The sequence below is a fragment of the Nannospalax galili genome, unplaced genomic scaffold, assembly GCF_000622305.1.
Source record: "Nannospalax galili isolate Female #2095 unplaced genomic scaffold, S.galili_v1.0 scaffold146, whole genome shotgun sequence".
Taxonomy (NCBI): Eukaryota; Metazoa; Chordata; class Mammalia; order Rodentia; family Spalacidae; genus Nannospalax; species Nannospalax galili.
In genome coordinates, this window is record NW_008357929.1 from 8,526,732 (window position 1) to 8,543,228 (window position 16,497).

The window sequence follows — 16,497 nt, forward strand, 5'->3', positions numbered from 1 at the left end:
ATCTCTCCAGCCCCCCAAAATAATAATTTATGAAATTCTTTATTATGAGCTTCTAGAACCTGATGACACTTTAGTCCATAAAGCAGAGCAAGTGTGGTAACAAGCTGAGTAGAGGTTGGTTTTATGGACAGAAAAGCTGAAGGAAGGAAGCCGAAACAAAAGAGCTAAAGGAGTTCATTCCTTTCAAAGTTACTCTCCCTGTAAGTTGGGGAACAAGAAGGCAGGATAGAAAAGTAACTAATTGGTTAACACCAGGCTACTTCTGGCTACTTTTTGTAAGGATTAAAAAGGATAAAGCAGACAGAACTCCATTGTTCCGGAAATTTCCTCGCTCTTTCTCCGGGTTTCTCTGAAGGTTAGAGAACAGTGTGGTTACGACAAAGAGGTCTACCCAGCATTGGAGTTTGCCATATGGGCCAGCAGAAGCCATTAAACTGGGTTCAAGCCAAAGAGAAAAGAGATCTAAAAGAGATCTATATTTTATATTTTGAGACAGATCATGCTATGTAGCCCTGACTGGCCTGGGCTCAGTATACACCCCAGGCTGACCTCAAACTTGTGATAATCATCTAATCTCTGTCTCTGGAGGGCCCGAATTATAGGTGTGAACCATCATGCCTGGCTGATACTTGTGTTTAGAAAGATCACTCAGAAGCCAGGTGTTAGTGCATGCCTGTAATCCCAGCATTTAAGGCAAGCCGACAACTCTGCAGCTACAAACACAGCTGGCCTCCTCTAATCCAAACAAACCAGATCGCATAGGTTGATGAATCAGTCCCCAAGACTGCTCCCTGACTCCCAGTTCCAGTCACAAGTCCCAGGTTGTTTTACCTGTGTTTCTGAGAAACAGCCATAATTTGGGGTTTCTGTAACCCTCCCTGGGTTCAAATAATTTGCTTGAGTGGCTCACAGAATCCAGGAAAACACTATTTGCTGGTTTATTATAAAAGAAGAGCTTACAGTTGAAGAATTACAGAGGGTGAAGTAGATGGGAAGATGTTCCGAGCCCGTGTACTCTCCAGACCCCGCCCCCAGCAGCCTGTATTCTCCCAGGCCCCGCCCCCAGCCTCCTGTACGCTCCCCAGCTTCCGGTACTCACCCAGGCCCTACCTCCAGCCTCCTGTATTCTCCCAGGCTCCGCCCCCAGCCTCCATAAGGTCAGCCTTTGGGCTTCTCACAATCCTATCCCTTCCGGTTCTTTTCTCAGCTCCTTTTGTTGTTGTTTTGAGACAAGACCTCACCATGTAGCTTTTACTGGCCTAGAACTCCCTATGTAGACCAAGCTGGCCTCAAACTCACCTACCTGCCTGTGCCTCCTGAATGCTGGAATTAAAGGTGTGCACAACCATGCCCAACCTTAAAAAAATGTTATTTATTTTTAGTGTTTGAGTGCTTTGCCTGTTGCATGTAAATGCATCATGTGCATGCAGTGCCCAAGGAGGCCAGAAGAGGGCATCGGATCCCTTGGAACTACAGTTACTGAGGGTTGTTAGCCATCAGGTGGGTGCTGGGAACCAAACCCAAGTCCTTTGGAAAAGCAGTAAGTGTTCTTAACTGCTGAGCTGTCTCTCCAGCCCCCTTAAATTTTTAAGATTCATTTTAAATTATTTGTATGTTTGTGCATGTTTGTTTGTGAATATATACACCTGAGTGCAGATGCTCATAGAGGCTAAAGATGTTGAACTCTTACTCCACCTGCAGCTGGAGTTACAGGTGGTTGTGACCCACCTGACATGGGTGCTGGGACGTGAACTTGGGTCCTCTATGAGAGCCTTATGCACTCCTAACTGCTGAGCCATCTCCCCAGCCCCAACTATAAAATTAAAACACAAACTTTATTATTATGTGTGTAGAGGACAGGATGACTTTGTAGAGTTGATTTTTCATCTGGATTCCAGGTCATCAGGCTTGGGTGGCAAACAACTTTACCTTCTGAGCTATCCCACCAGCCCACATTATTAACATATGAACATTCATGTACCAGTCTGAATGCTATCACTCCCAGAAAACACCACTGTCAACCTTGTAATCTGATTTGTTCTTGCCTTCTTCACTGAGTAGATGAAATATGTTAAGGTAGCACTGGGTGTGGTGGAGCACACTTTTGATCCCAGCACTAGGGAGGCAGAGGCAAGGGGATCTCTGTGAGTTCAAGGCCAGCCTGGTTTACATAGTGAGTTCCAGGCCAGCTGGGGCTATAGAGAGACCCTATCTCAAAATAAATAAATAAATATATATATATGTGTGTGTGTGTGTGTGTGTGTGTGTGTGTGTGTGTTAAGGTCTGTTTTTCTTTTTTTAATTTTTAAATTTATTTTTCTTTTGTGTATGAGTGTACTGCCTGCATGTAAGTGCATCCAATGTCATTCAATGCCCAAGGAAGACAGATGAGGGGTCGAATTCCCTGAAACTGGAGTTATAGATGATTGTTAGCTGCCATGTGGGATTCAAACCTGTGCCTTCGGCAAGAACAACTCTTAGCTATTGAGCCATCTCTCCAGACCCAGGGTATATTTTTCTTTCACTGGGATAGACCTAAAGTGGCAACCAACTAGCTCAACAAGTTTCACTTTATTAAGTCTTGGTCTAGTTGGTAGCTTGAAGTTGGGAGAGTAAGAACACAGTGTGGAGGCAACCCCATTCAGCTCCATCCTCTCCTGTGAACTACATCCCAGCTCTGATCATCCCGACTACATCACTCTTCTCTCCTCCCCACCTTAGCCTGCCACACAAGTGGAGCACCTCAGATCCACTGGAGTTGACTTTCTGGAACCCTACTGGTATCAACAGCATGCTAGTTCTCTCCCCCTCACTTGAGATCCCCTCTCCAAGACTTCATGCCAACTACTTTCCCCTCCAATGCTTCCTCAGCACACATTTATCCCACTCCTATGGAAGGGTTTTTACATGATCTCTCTAAGCACTGTAACATCTGTCAAAGGGTCTCCCCTTAATTCTAATAGTCCGTTCTTACCTTTCCCAACCTACCAACTCCCAGGCTTGGACTGTCAGGTTGACTTCAGTCACATTCTCAGGCTGGGTGGAGGCCTTCCCCACTGCTAATAAACCCTCCACTGTAGCCTCTAGCCTACTCAGGTCATCTCTAGCTTTGGGGTACTGGCCTCCCTCCAATCTGATAATGGCCAGGAATTTATTTGCCAATAGATCTGCTCAGTTATAAACATTTCCTGAACTTCTCCTTTCTTAACCTCTTCTCTACTAGTCCCTTGGACAATAGAGTGAAGGGAATCTTTTAAAAGCACTCTAACTGGCTTCTTAGTCCACTGGATCCCTCTCCTACCTCTAACTCTCCTCAAACTTCCTGTGCTCTTGGGACTCAGCCCTTCGGAGCTAATGCAGAGGCGCCCCCTTTTGGCCATACCCTGCCCCCAGTTTGACTCCATCAAAAGACCCTCCTCCTTCACTGAGGAACCCTCTGCTTCAATTACTTCGGACCCCCCCTTTGACTTTTACTGATTTCCTTGATCCCACTCCTCACTCTGTCTTCCTATTCCTTCAGCTGGGAGACCTTGCTTTCAACCCACTTGTGAGAACCCCGCTTAACCCACCCTGGGAAGGTCCACACAGAGTCATCATCCTTACCATCCCCACCACAGTCAAACTTCAGGATCCATCGCTCTCATTAGCACTACTCTCCCCTAAAAAGGCCCCCTGAGACCTTGAAAATGGAAAACACTAGTTACTAAATACTCTTCCACCCCCACAGGACCTAACTCCACCCCAACCCTGACTCTCCTCTTTCTCCCCATCCCTTGGATAAGACTCTAGTTCTTACTCAAATGCCTAGAACAAACCTTTGGAAGTCCCATAATTCCTCCCTTTATTCCTTGGGTTGGGTCTGCCTCTACCTGCCTCAAGTAGCCTAGCAAGCCTTCTTGACAGATCACTGCTTGGCTCTCTTCAGCAGTGGCAGACCACCATACAACCAGGACACCCTTGAATTTGATACATGCACAAGGATGGCTAGAGATGTCACCAAATGAGCCACCACAATCAATTTCCAGAAAATTTTTACCCACCTACAACTCTCTCAATGTCTTTTCAAGAGACTATACCAAAAGGGGCCTTCTTCTGGTCTACCAAGCCCATCTATGCATCTCCTGACCACCTCCCACTCTCCTCGACAGTCAAAAGCTTCCACTCTAAGTTTTGTAACCACAGTTGCTCCCACCCACCATTTTAATACACCTATGGATGTTCAATCCAGCAACTCCTTAGACTGACGGGACCACCCACCTTTAACCAATCAGAAGCCAAAACCAGATTTCTACTCTTGCTTAGCCCTAGAAGTACCCTCTCTAGACCATCAGGCCACCCCTTGCAGCCTCTCACAGCCCCAGCCTTTGGGCACTCATCTCCCTCTGGCACATGAGCTTTAACACAGAGGGAGTCTCTTTCAGCTTTGACCGTTCACCTTGCCTGGCTTACATCACTAGCCTTCTGATTTGCTGCCTCCCCACTAACTCAACAGACATGTACTATCACCTTGTTTCCCACAATCTCACGTCTTCCCATTGACACACCTGTCCTGACCTCTGACCTCTGACCTATGTCAGGGCATGCCAGACAGTAGAGGTGATCTCTCTCCTAGCAACCTTGGAGGTCCTGACAGGGTGGGTAATTATGCTCCAGCCTGGAGGTAACCCTTCACTAGTTAACCCTTCTTTCCAAACAACCATCAGAGAGCCTCAGCCATCAGCTCCTGGCAGTCCAAGGTCAGATTTGATACCCCAGCTGCTATTGTTTTATAGAACCACTCGCTGGGCCAGGTCTTGCTCTCCTGGTGCCACCCATGGAGTCTCTGCACTTCCGAACAGTGTATTAACTCTGGGCAGAGACGGCACAAAGATGAAAGACTAGAACCATTGCCCTTCAGGCTTTCAACTCATGACCGACCCTTCCTTCTCCTGGCCGCTTCCATTGGCCACCCCCTTCATACTATCATCCTGAGTTCCTCCTCCTCTTGTGTTCCTCCTCTTTCCCTCTTTTATTAACCTCTTTCAAACTTTTCTGACTGTCCCCCTTCAGGCCCTTGGCTCCCAAGACCATAGTTCCTCCTCTGTTGGAAACATTGTAAGAGACAGCCTAGCCCCTCCTCCCACCTAACTAGAGCCTGAATTGAGAGGAGAGACTCCACTCCTGCTCCATCTCCCTCCTGTAAACTGAATTCTGCCTCAAAAGCCCCATCCCCTCCTGTGATTATATTCCAATTTGAATAGCTCCTCTTTCTGTGGCATTCCTACACATCCTAGTTTAACCATTAACCTTACAGGGGAACTGGACCTCAACCTCGTTTCACTGTCCCAGCATGATAAAAACCCTAGCCTGTGAGAGAAATTTGCTCTCTTGCCATCTCTGACAAAAGCCCTTCTCAGGTTGATTCCCTAATAAACTTGTTCCCATTCTCATGGAGCCTCCATGGGGGCCCTCTCCCACATCTTTCTTTTCTTCTTAAGAAGTCTCTTAAATGTATGATACATTTCCTGAATTTGTATGTACTCCTGTCATCCTTGCATAGGGGCCATGCTAATTGTTTCTATATTGTTTCACTTTTAATATTTGTGCTGCTGAAACAAGCAATTTCTATTTAGATCAGTCTGACCTGGAACTCACAGAGATCCACCTGCCTCTGCTGGGATTAAAGATATGTGGCACCATGCCTAGCTTGTTTATTTTTGAGACAGGGTCTTACTCTGTAGCCCAGACTGACCTGGAACTTATTATGTAAGCCAGGCTGATCTTAAATTGGTGGCAATCCTCTTGCCTCAGTCTTCCAAGTGCTGGGATTAGAAGCATGGGCCACCATGCCCCTCAGTCTATTTCTTATTAAATAGTGTAAGTCATGAAATGCATTCAGCTGGACAGTGGGAAAGCCTAGCATCTTTCCTAGTAAGGGAAGTACAAAGCCAGGCTTGGTGGCACACACAAGGACCAGCACTTGGGAGGTTGAGGCAAAAGAATCTAGAGATCCTGGCCTACATAGAGCGTTCCAGGCCAGCCTATATATACTGTGACCCTTTCTCAGAAAGGGTCAACCATTTAGAAGGGTGGCAACCAGGAATGGTGACCTTAGATGAAAAACCTCATCTTAAGTTTCCTGCCTGAAAGAGAGTTGTATCTATGTGGTTGATTGGCATATATTTGGTTGGTTGGTTGGTTTTTCACATAGGAGTTAACTGAGCAGGTCTGAATGCTGAAGGAGAGGGTGTAGAAACAATGTGGGAGAAGGTAGAGAGGCCAGTGGGAATCTTGGACCTTCAATGGTGGGCTTAGCTGATACCAGCAAAGGAGGGACAGAAAGGGTGCTGCCACAGCGTTGAGCTTTGATTGTAGGCTGTGGGAAGAGTAAGCTGCCAACTTTGCTCTGAGTCAAGGGAAGGACACGTACTAACTTTGCAGAGAAAAGGCCTGGCTGAGAAGGGTTCACTTGGATCCAGCACACTGGCCTCCTTTGTCTGGCTTCCTGCTTCTACTCTGACACTCTCCCCACTCCTTGAGCGTTCTCAGCACAGTGAAGTGAGATGGTGTCATTCCTTCACTTCCAGTCAGTGATAGTGAAGTCAGGGTCTTCACAGGGCTTCCCTGCCAAAGTCATCTGGCACTTTTGGTCCCCCCCTGGCACTTTTGGTCCCCCCCTGACTCCATCTCCTGTTACTCCCTTCTTGCTCCCTCTGGGTCAGCCAAGTGAAGTCCCATGAGCACTAGCCACAGGGCTTTTGCACTAGCTGCTTTTTCTGATAGAACAGGCATTATTCAATGTTTGGCCCACTAATTTCTTTTTATTTTTATTGTAGATGGATGTTCTGTGCATTGTAAAACATTTAGTACTGGAAGCTGGAGAGATGGCTCAGAGGTTAAGAGCACATTCCTCTTGCAGAGGATCAGGGTTTGGTTCCCAGAACCCACATGTCAGGTAACAACCATCCATAACTCCATTTCCAGGGAATCCGACACTCTTCTGGTTCCACGGGCATTGCAGTCATGGGTGCACTTACATACATGATGTCAACATACATATACATAAGAAATAAAAATAGATAAAAGATATTTGGGTCAGGCGTGGTGGCACATGCCTTTAATCCCAGCACTCGGGGGGCAGAGACAGGTGGATCTCTGTGAGTTCAAGGCCAGCCTGGTCTACATAGTGAGTTCCAGGCCAGCTGGGGCTACAGGGAGACCCTGTCTCAAAAAGACCAAAAAAAAAAAAGATTTATTTTTAATTGTCTGTACCGCGTGTGATTGCGTACACAGAAGTATGGTTGTGAGATGCCCAACATGGGTGCTGGAGCCGAATTCAGGTCTTCTGCAAGAACAGCAAGCACTCTTAACCACAGCTCCTTGTGCTTTATTGTTGGTAGCCTGGTCTATATATGTAGCAAGTTTCAGGCCAGCCAGGGATGCATAGTGAGACCTGTGTTAAAAAAAGAGGGGCTGGAGAGATGGCTCAGCGGTTAAGAGCATTGACTGCTCTTGCAGAGGGCAGGGGTTTGATTCCCAGCACCCACATGGTGGCAATGAGTTGTCCTTAACTCCAGGGGAATCTGAAACCCTCTTCTGGCCTCTGAGGCATTGCACAACATGGGTGCACTCACATACATGCAGGCAATACACTCATACACATAAAATAAAAATAATAATTTTTTAAAGAGAGAGAGAGAGGAAGGAAGGAAGGAAGGAAGGAAGGAAGAAAAACGTGGAGCAGTCATAAACAAGCAACAAGGATTGTATGATGACATAATTGCCTCAAATATGGGGCAGGGCACATCTGCTTTGGTTTTCCCAGTAGTGATGTAAGAAGCATGACTTAGTCTCTAACATGATTCCAGAGACCTGTGATTAACAACAAACCAAAGTTCAAAAAAACTCCTCCTAATCTTGGTATGGGGATCATGGTGCAATTTCTTCTGCCATCCTCCCAAAGGGTGGGGTAAAGATAGCTCTTCACTTGAACAATGTGAATCCTGGGTATTTCTCAAACACCTTCCATGCAAGCTACATCACATGGGTTGGTAATGAGCCTTGGCCTTGTAACTGAGTCAGCTGAGCCCTGAGCCTAGCCTACAGCAATGTCTTAGGAGAGCAAGAGTCATCTGAGTGGCTAAACAAGAAGTCCTGATTCCCCAGTCTCTCAGCAGAGTCTGAAGCCTGATGGTGAGGTGGCCAGAACGCTACCAATAAGTCCCTGTAGTTGGTCAAGTGTAGATTCTACTTCCTATAGACTTGAAATTGGGCTCAAAGACTGGGGAAAGCTAAAGGCACATAAATACTCAGACCTGGACAGAAAAAACCCTTCACCAAGTCTGCTCTGGGGTTCTACAGGAAGAGTGACCAAGGGACTAGAGAGCTGGTTCAGTGGTTAAGAGCATTGGCTGCTCTTGCCGAGGACCTCATTCAGTTCCCAGCACCCACATGACAGCTAACAACCATCTGTAACTCCAGTTCCAGGGGATCCAACACCCTTTTCTGTCCTCCTCAGGCATTGAACACCTGGGTGTACTTACATACTTTCAGGCAAAACACTCATACACATAAAATAAAAACCAATTTTTCTTGTTTTGCTTTGGTTTTGAGACAGGGTCTCCCTGTAGTCCCCACTGGCCTGGAACTCACTATGTACACCAGGCTGGCCTCAATCTCACAGAAATCTGCCTGCCTTTCCTATTGTGTGCTGGGATTAAAGGTGTACATTGTAATGCTGAGAGAGACACAAGGAACACCACACAGTGACAGTCAATTTGAGTCCTTTATTACTAGCTGGTAGTCACAGAGGGGGCTAATGCCCAAAAGAACTCTTTTTTTTTGGTATTTTTGAGACAGAGTCTCCCTGTAGCCCCAGCTGGCCTGGAACTCACTATGTAGACCAGGCTGGCCTTGAACTCACAAGAGATCCTCCTGCCTCTGCCTCCCGGGTGCTGGGATTAAAGGCATGCACCGCCACACCCAGCTCCAAAAGAACTCTCGACCCCAAGGAGAAGCAGGACAGGTCATGTCGTTAGTGTTCCCAGTTGTCCCTCAGTGCAAGTTCATTCACGGAGGTCTAGTCAACCTATCTAGAGTCCCTCCCTTTAAGATCAGCTCTTTCTCACCCAGGAATAATCAGCTGCCAATAATTCTTTGAGCAAGATTGGGGCCTGATGTCCATTTCCACAGTTCTGTGCTGGGTTTTTGTCTGCTTGAGTTTGCATGGGCCTTGTGCCTGCTGACACCATTGCTATAGGTTCATATGAGAAGGGTCCCAGGAGCCTGTAGGACTTTATTTCTGCATGGTCATGCACCGCCTCCATGGTTCTTACAGTTTTTTCTACCCTCTCTTCTGCAATGATCCCTGAGCCCTGGGAGGGTGGATTTTTAATATATGAGACATGTCCAAGGACCTACAGTCTGTAAGTTTAAGGCTCCATATTTTGTACATAGTAAGAAATTACATTTGTCTAGGAATGTGACAGCCCTGCGGTTTTCTCTAAGATCTGTGACCTCTTCAGCTATGTTTACAGTTATCACACTTGAGTTTCTTCCCATTGAGTGGGCCTTAAGTCCAATTAGGTAGCTGTTGATTGCCCCCAGATAAAAGTGCCACTGCTGCACCAATGTTGTTTTCTGTGCTGGTCATTGATGTGGTTTTTAGGCCTTAAAGCTGGGGTTGGACAATTGATTGATGTTCTCCCTTACCTGCTTGTGTACTCTCCAAAGCTATGAGAACTAGCCTTCAGGGGAGGTGGCTTCCAGGTCAGTTCCAGCTCCATTATTCCAAATCCTGTGTCCGAAGTATGCCGGTCTTCAGCAATAGGGTCTTACGTTCAAGTTTTGGGAGGTAATCAAGGGCTGTGGCCATAGCTTGTGTAATTTTGGGAGTCTCTTGGACTACCCTGACCAACAACTCAAAGGAGGTTAAAGGAGGTTTCTCCTGTCTGGCACAGTTTCTTGTTATAAAATGGACTCTTGTGGAGATATTGTATGTATAATTTTTCAATAGGATTTTGGACTAATACAATTCCCTCTGGGTTTTTTTTTTTTTAATACTAGCTAGGTATTATTTATCTCTCCTCTCTCTCCTGTCTTATCCTCCCTCCCTGCCATCCCCATTTAAACATCCCCATTTTTTCCTTGATAATTCCTGTCTGCTATGGTCTCAACTCTCTTGAGTGCTTTACCCTTTATCCCCATAGTTCCTTGTATAGCAATCTTTCTCCCCCTCCCATTTAATAACCCCCATTTTACACATTTCTCCCTTAATAACACCTGTCTCCTACCATTCTTCTCTCTCAGGTTCCTTCTTTTCCTTTACCTCCCTGGTTCTCTTCTATTTTCCTGGTTCCTGCAGTTACATCAGGATATATACTCACATATAAGGATTTGGTGCTAAGATCCACAAATGAGGGAGATTGTCCATCTTTTGTTTTTCTGAGTCCATGTTACTTCACTTAGTACAGTTTCCAGTTCCGTCTATTTACCTGCAAATTTCATTATTTTATCTTTCGTTAACACTAAGTAGAACTCCAGTGTGTAAAGTACCACATTTTCATTAACCATTCATCAGTTGAGGGACACTTAGATTGCTTCCATCTCTTAGCTATTGTGAAAAGAACAGCAACAAACATCATTGTACAAGTATCACTACAATAGTCCTTTGAGTGTATGCCAAGGAGTGGTGTAACTGGGTCATATGGTAGGTTCATTTTTAGTTTTTTAAGTATTCTCCACACTGTTCTCCATAGAGGTTGCACGAGTTTGCAATCCCACCAGCAGTAAATGAGCGTTCCCCTTCTCCACATCCTCATCAGAATTTGGTATCATTTGTTCTCTTGATCTTAGCCAGTCTTACCTGGGGTAAGATGAAATATTAAAGTGTTTTTTATTTGCATTTTTCTAATTACTGGTGATGCTGAACACTTTTTAAGATGTTTCTTAGTCATCTTTATTTCTTCTTTTGAGAACTCTCTGTTTAGATCTTTGGCCCATCTTTTAATTGGGTCATTTGTTTTCTCGATTGTTCGTTTTTAGAAGCTGGAAGTTTATGATGCTTTGTTACAGTAGTCCTGCAAATGAACACATGCTTTCCAACACTTAACTGCCTATGGACTTGCTCCTGAGTAGCTGGCTACAGCTTCAACTCTCTTCCTTGACTGTGGCTGGAGCAGGGAGCAGGATCAAGGTCAGATCCAGTCTGGACATGCCTGTAATGGCACCCCAGCCAATTACTCCCATCTCTAGGCTTCGGGACTGAGGTCATGTTGTGAAACACTATCTTCTGAGCATAGCACCCATTACCATCTTAATCAAGGTCTGGCCTGTTAATGTTCCCTCTTGGAAGGAGGGCTGGGGCTAGGTTTGGTGGTGTACACCTGTTATCCTGATATTCAAGAACCACCAGACAGAAAAACTGCTGCCAATTTTATGACAGCCTAGTGAAGACCTTGTCTCAAAACAAACAAAAAATAGGAAACAGGATGGGGTAGGGTGGGTCCCTAGACCCTGGTCTGATTTTCTAGACACTCCATCTTGTACTGCCATCCTAGTCGTATGTAATTCTGTGTCTCAGAAGGCATCAGAGTATAACAAAGGTGGGAGATTAACCGAAAGGGGGGGGCTCCATCTGTGCAGTTAAGAGGAAGTCATAATCTATGTTGGGATGAGACTTTTTGGTGGCATGGCTGTGTCAGGGTCAACCCATGCTCCTGAAAGTATCCCCTCAAGCACCTGTAAGTAAATCCAATAAACTCATTGGTTTACCAAACTAGACTTGGCTGGAATCATTATTTTGGTCCATCATTGGTGCCCTCTCTAGGAAGTCTCCCCTGGAAAGGTTAATGCAACACCAGGATTACTGGCAGTTTAACAGTAGTCAATGGATGGAAGGACGTGGCTTGTGCGAAGAGCCTAATCTTTCCTCTCAGATGCAGACAGTAGTGGTTCCAAAGACTCCCTTTCCTCTCTCCTACTCAAAGCAGCTTCCATTCAGGTGGGAGAGTGATGGGGGACCTGCTGAATAATGGTTTCCTAAAACCTTTATAGGGGCTGGAGAGATCGCTCAGTGGTTACAAGCACTAGCTGATCTTGCAGAAAACCCAGGTTCGATTCCCAGGACCCACAGCTAACAACTGTCCATAACTCTAGTTCCAAGGGATCCAACACCCTCTTCTAGCCTCTACAGGCATTGCACGGCATGGTGCACTTACACACATGCAGGCAAGACACTCATACACATAAAATAAAAATAATATGAAAAAACCCTTATAGCAGAATGAGAAAAAGAAAAGGCCAAGTATGGTGGTGCATGCCTTTAATCCCAGCAGGGAGGCAGAGAGGCAGGTAGATCTGTGAGTTCAGGACCAGCCTGGTCTACACAGGGAGTTTCAGGCCAGCCAGGGCTACATGAGACCCTGTTTCAAACAAACAAACAAAAAACAAGCAAACAAAAAACAGGGCAGGGGATGGAGAGATGGCTTGGTTGGTTAAGCACTTGCTGCTTTTGCAGAGTACTCAGGTTTGATTCCCAGCATGCACATGGAGCCTCACAACCCTTTGTAAATTCAGTTCCAGGGAATCTGATGCCTTCTAGCAGCCTACTTAGGTACTACATGCATGTACATGCAAGCTATATACATGTAGCTCAGGTTAGTCTGGAACTCCTGACCCTCCTGCCTCTACCTCCCAAGTGCTGGGATTATAGGTGTGGGCCACTAGACTCACCTTGGCTTTAAGGTGGATAGAATTTTTCTGTTCACTAGTATCTGTTTCTTTCCTGCAAGAAGATAATACTTTGTCAGTTCCTCAGGTTGGCTCACAGAACCTTTGAAAATGAGCCATCAGATTTGTTTTGTTTTGTTTTATTTTTTTGAGACAGGGTCTCCTTATAACCCCAGTTGGCCTGGAACTTGCTATGTAGACCAGGCTGGCCTCAATCTCACAGAGATCCACCTGCCTCCTAATGCTGGGATTAAAGGTATGTGCCACCACACACAGCAGATTTTTTTTTTAAAGAATAAGATAGAACTCAAGAAAGGCTAAAGTCTTTCTCTGTCTCTGTCTCTGTCTCTGTCTCTGTCTCTCTCTCTGTGTGTGCGTGTGTGTAAATTGAAATTAACTCAATGGGTAAACTAAATAGATGAAGTCTAGCTAAAGAAAATACTGACTCATGTAAATCACACAGCTTCTTAGAACTTCAGAAAGAGATACTAGAGAGAACGGAGAACTGCTGAAATCTGTCAGTCCTCACATCCCAAGCATACCATTACAGGAAAGCTAAAGGAAAGAAAACTACCTTAGCACAAGAGGGCGGAATTGTGAGGAGTGGAAGAAAAGGAGATCTTCAAAACAGCTAGAGAAGACATATTTCCTACAAATGAAAAGCAATTAGACCAGTGGCTGATTTCTCAACAACAAGGGATGCCACAAAACTAGGGGATAATCTTCAGTGTTCTGAAACAATCTAGAACAAAGGTGAAAAGAAACCCATCATAAAGATCACATACTGGGCTGGGCTCTGTTAGAGCACTTGTGTAGCACATGAGGGGCCCTGGATTCCACCTCCATTTCCACAACACACACACACACACACACACACACACACACACACACACACGCACACAAAGACTGGCCTCAAAAACAATCCCAAAGTGGACCGGAGGGATGGTTCAGCAGTTAAGAGCACTTGCTCCTGCAGAGGACCCATTACCACATGGTGGTCCACATCTGTCTGTAACTCTAGTTCCAGGGGATCTGATGCCCTCTGTTGGCCTCCTTGGGCATCTGCACCCAAGTGGCATATATATACAGAGAGACAAATACATACAAATGAAAAATAAAATCTTTTTTTAAAAAAAAGAAAAACCTGGGACTGGAGAGATGGCTCAGCAGTTAGGAGTTCTGGTTACTCTTGCAAAGGACATGGGTTCGATTCCCAGCACCCACATGGTAACAGTTTGTACTGTAATTCCAGTTCCAGTAGTCTGTTGCCCTCTTCTGACCTCTGTGGGCAATGCATGACAATGGTATACTTACATACATGCAGGCAATACACTCATACACATAAAAGAAAATAATAATTTTTTAAAAAAGAACATTCCAGAATTTAAGTGGATGAGATAATTGAAGCAATGTATGACCCTAGGACATTATAGCTAGTAGAGCTTAACAGTTTGGTATGGTGTCAAATGAGGCAGCCAGTTTAACAGAAAAATCAAGGAAGGAGACCAGGAGAGGTGTGCTAAGGCCCTATCATCCCACTGTGATAAGGTGTAAGCCAGACCACACTATTTGAAGAATAATACCAAAGGCTTTACACTGTGGGGAAAATACACTTCACTAGGATCAAGTCATCGGGCAAATAAGCAATGAAAAAAGTAGCGGGGGTCCATGGCACAGGCCTGTAGTAACCCCAGTTATTCTAGAGGCTGAGGTTGGAGGATCCCAGATTCAAGACCTGCTTGGACAACTTAGTTCGAGCTTATCTAAATTTTTCATTATGACATGAAACTGCGTGTGGTGGCACATACCTATACTGCTAGCACTTGGATCAGGAGTTCAAGGCTGGCTTTGGATACACTGTAAGTTAAGGCCAGTCTAGGCTGTCTGAGACCCTGTCTCAGACAAACAAGAGCACAAGAGGGGATAAAAGACAGAGAGACATATGTAGGTTAATCATTTTGCTTTCAGATTCCATCTTTGCAAGATTTCTAAAATTTTGCCTTCTTTCTAAAATTTATTTCTAACTGTAATGTCAATATTTCTAATATGTATCATTTGCAGATATGTACAGACCTGCACAAATTTTGAGTCGTCCACTCACAGGCAAAGTGTGCAGCCTTGTTTCTCATCCCATACCCTAAACGAGTGTGCTTTTTTTTGTGTGGTGATATGTTTTAAAAAATATTCTTATGCCAGGCATGGTGGCCCACGCCTTTAATCTCAGCACTCAGGAGGCAGAGACAGGCAGATCTCTGTGAGTTCAAGGCCAGTATGGTCTACATAGTGAGTTCCAGGCCAGCTAACAGGCTATTGTGAACCTTATAGATAAAATACAAATGTTAAGGGGCTGGAGAGATGGCTCAGCGGTTAAGAGCACTGACTGCTCTTGCAGAGGACGCGGGTTTGATTCCCAGCACCCACATGGTGGCTACGAACCATCCTTAACTCCAGTTCCAGGGGAATCCGAAGCCCTCTTCTGACCTCCACGTCACGGATGCACTCACATACATGCAGTCAATACACACATACACATAAAATAAAAATAATAAATAAAATATTTAAAAGAATAATGTAAATAATTATAATAGGGCTAGGAAGATAGCTCAGCGGGTAGGTAAGGGTGCTTGCCCTAATGACCTAGGTTCAATCCCTGGAATCCATACAGTGGAGACACTTATAGATAAAATACACGTTAAGGGGCTGGAGAGATGGCTCAGCGGTTAAGAGCACTGACTGCTCTTGCAGAGGACCTGGGTTCGAGTCCCAGCATCCACAAGGCGGCTATGAACCATCCTTAACTACAGTTCCAGGGGAATCCAAAGCCCCCTTCTGACTTTCACAGCATTGCACAACACGGGTGCACTCACATACATACAGGCAACACACTTGTACACATAAAATAAAAATATTTTTAAAAATACACGTTAAATAAGCTTTATACTGACACGAATTGTAAGGCTGTTGACTATGACTTCAGTGATAAAGAACTAGTAATATGTATTAAATAAGGTAAAAAAGGTAAATACTGCTCAATTGATGAAAATTTGTGACCATAGGCTTATAGGAACCTAACTGTGTGTTTCTCTGAAGAGCACTGATACTTGCTAACCAAATATTCATGGCAAATTTATTGAACAGGACTATTGGAAATCATAAAGGTCAACTATATATATTAAAGAAAGGTTTTTTTGGCGGGGGGTCTTTTTGAAACAGGGTCTCCCTGTAGCCCTAGCTGTCCTGGAACTCACTATGTAGACCAGGCTGGCCTTGAACTCACAGAGATCTGCCTGCCTCTGCCTCCGAAGTGCTGGGACTACAGGCCTGAGCCACCATACCCTGCCTTAATGAAAAAGTTTTTTAACTGAAAAAATAGTGTCTGATTTAAAAAGTTCACTGGATAGGTTTAAACAGCAAAATGTAGATGACAGAGGGGAAAAAAGATTTTGTTTTTGAAATATTTTCTTTTTAGTTTAGGTGTATGCATGTATGTAAGTGTATCCATGTCATGCAGAGCCTACAGAGGTCAGAAGGTGCTGGATCCCCTAGAACTGGAGTTACAGATGTGGGTGCTGTGAACCGAATCCAGATCCTCTGCAACAGTAGCCAGTGCTCTTAACTGCTGAGCCATCTCTCCAGTCCATTGTTTGAGACAGCATCTCACTACATAGTTCTGGCTGGCCTTGAATTTGCTATGCAGCCAACTTAACTCCTGATCTTCTAGCCTTTCACCTCCCAAGAGTTAGCATTTAAAAGATGTGTACCACCATGCGAGACATGAGGAGAATTTTA

General features: G+C 45.0%; 1 non-coding gene across 1 annotated transcript; it reads right to left on the reverse strand.

Annotated features, from left to right (window-relative positions):
- Positions 1–5,495: 5,495 nt before the first annotated feature.
- Positions 5,496–5,601, reverse strand: LOC115068065. The gene has a single exon (XR_003847448.1). It is a non-coding gene; the product is annotated as a U6 spliceosomal RNA (small nuclear RNA).
- Between the last annotated feature and the right edge of the window lie 10,896 nt (positions 5,602–16,497).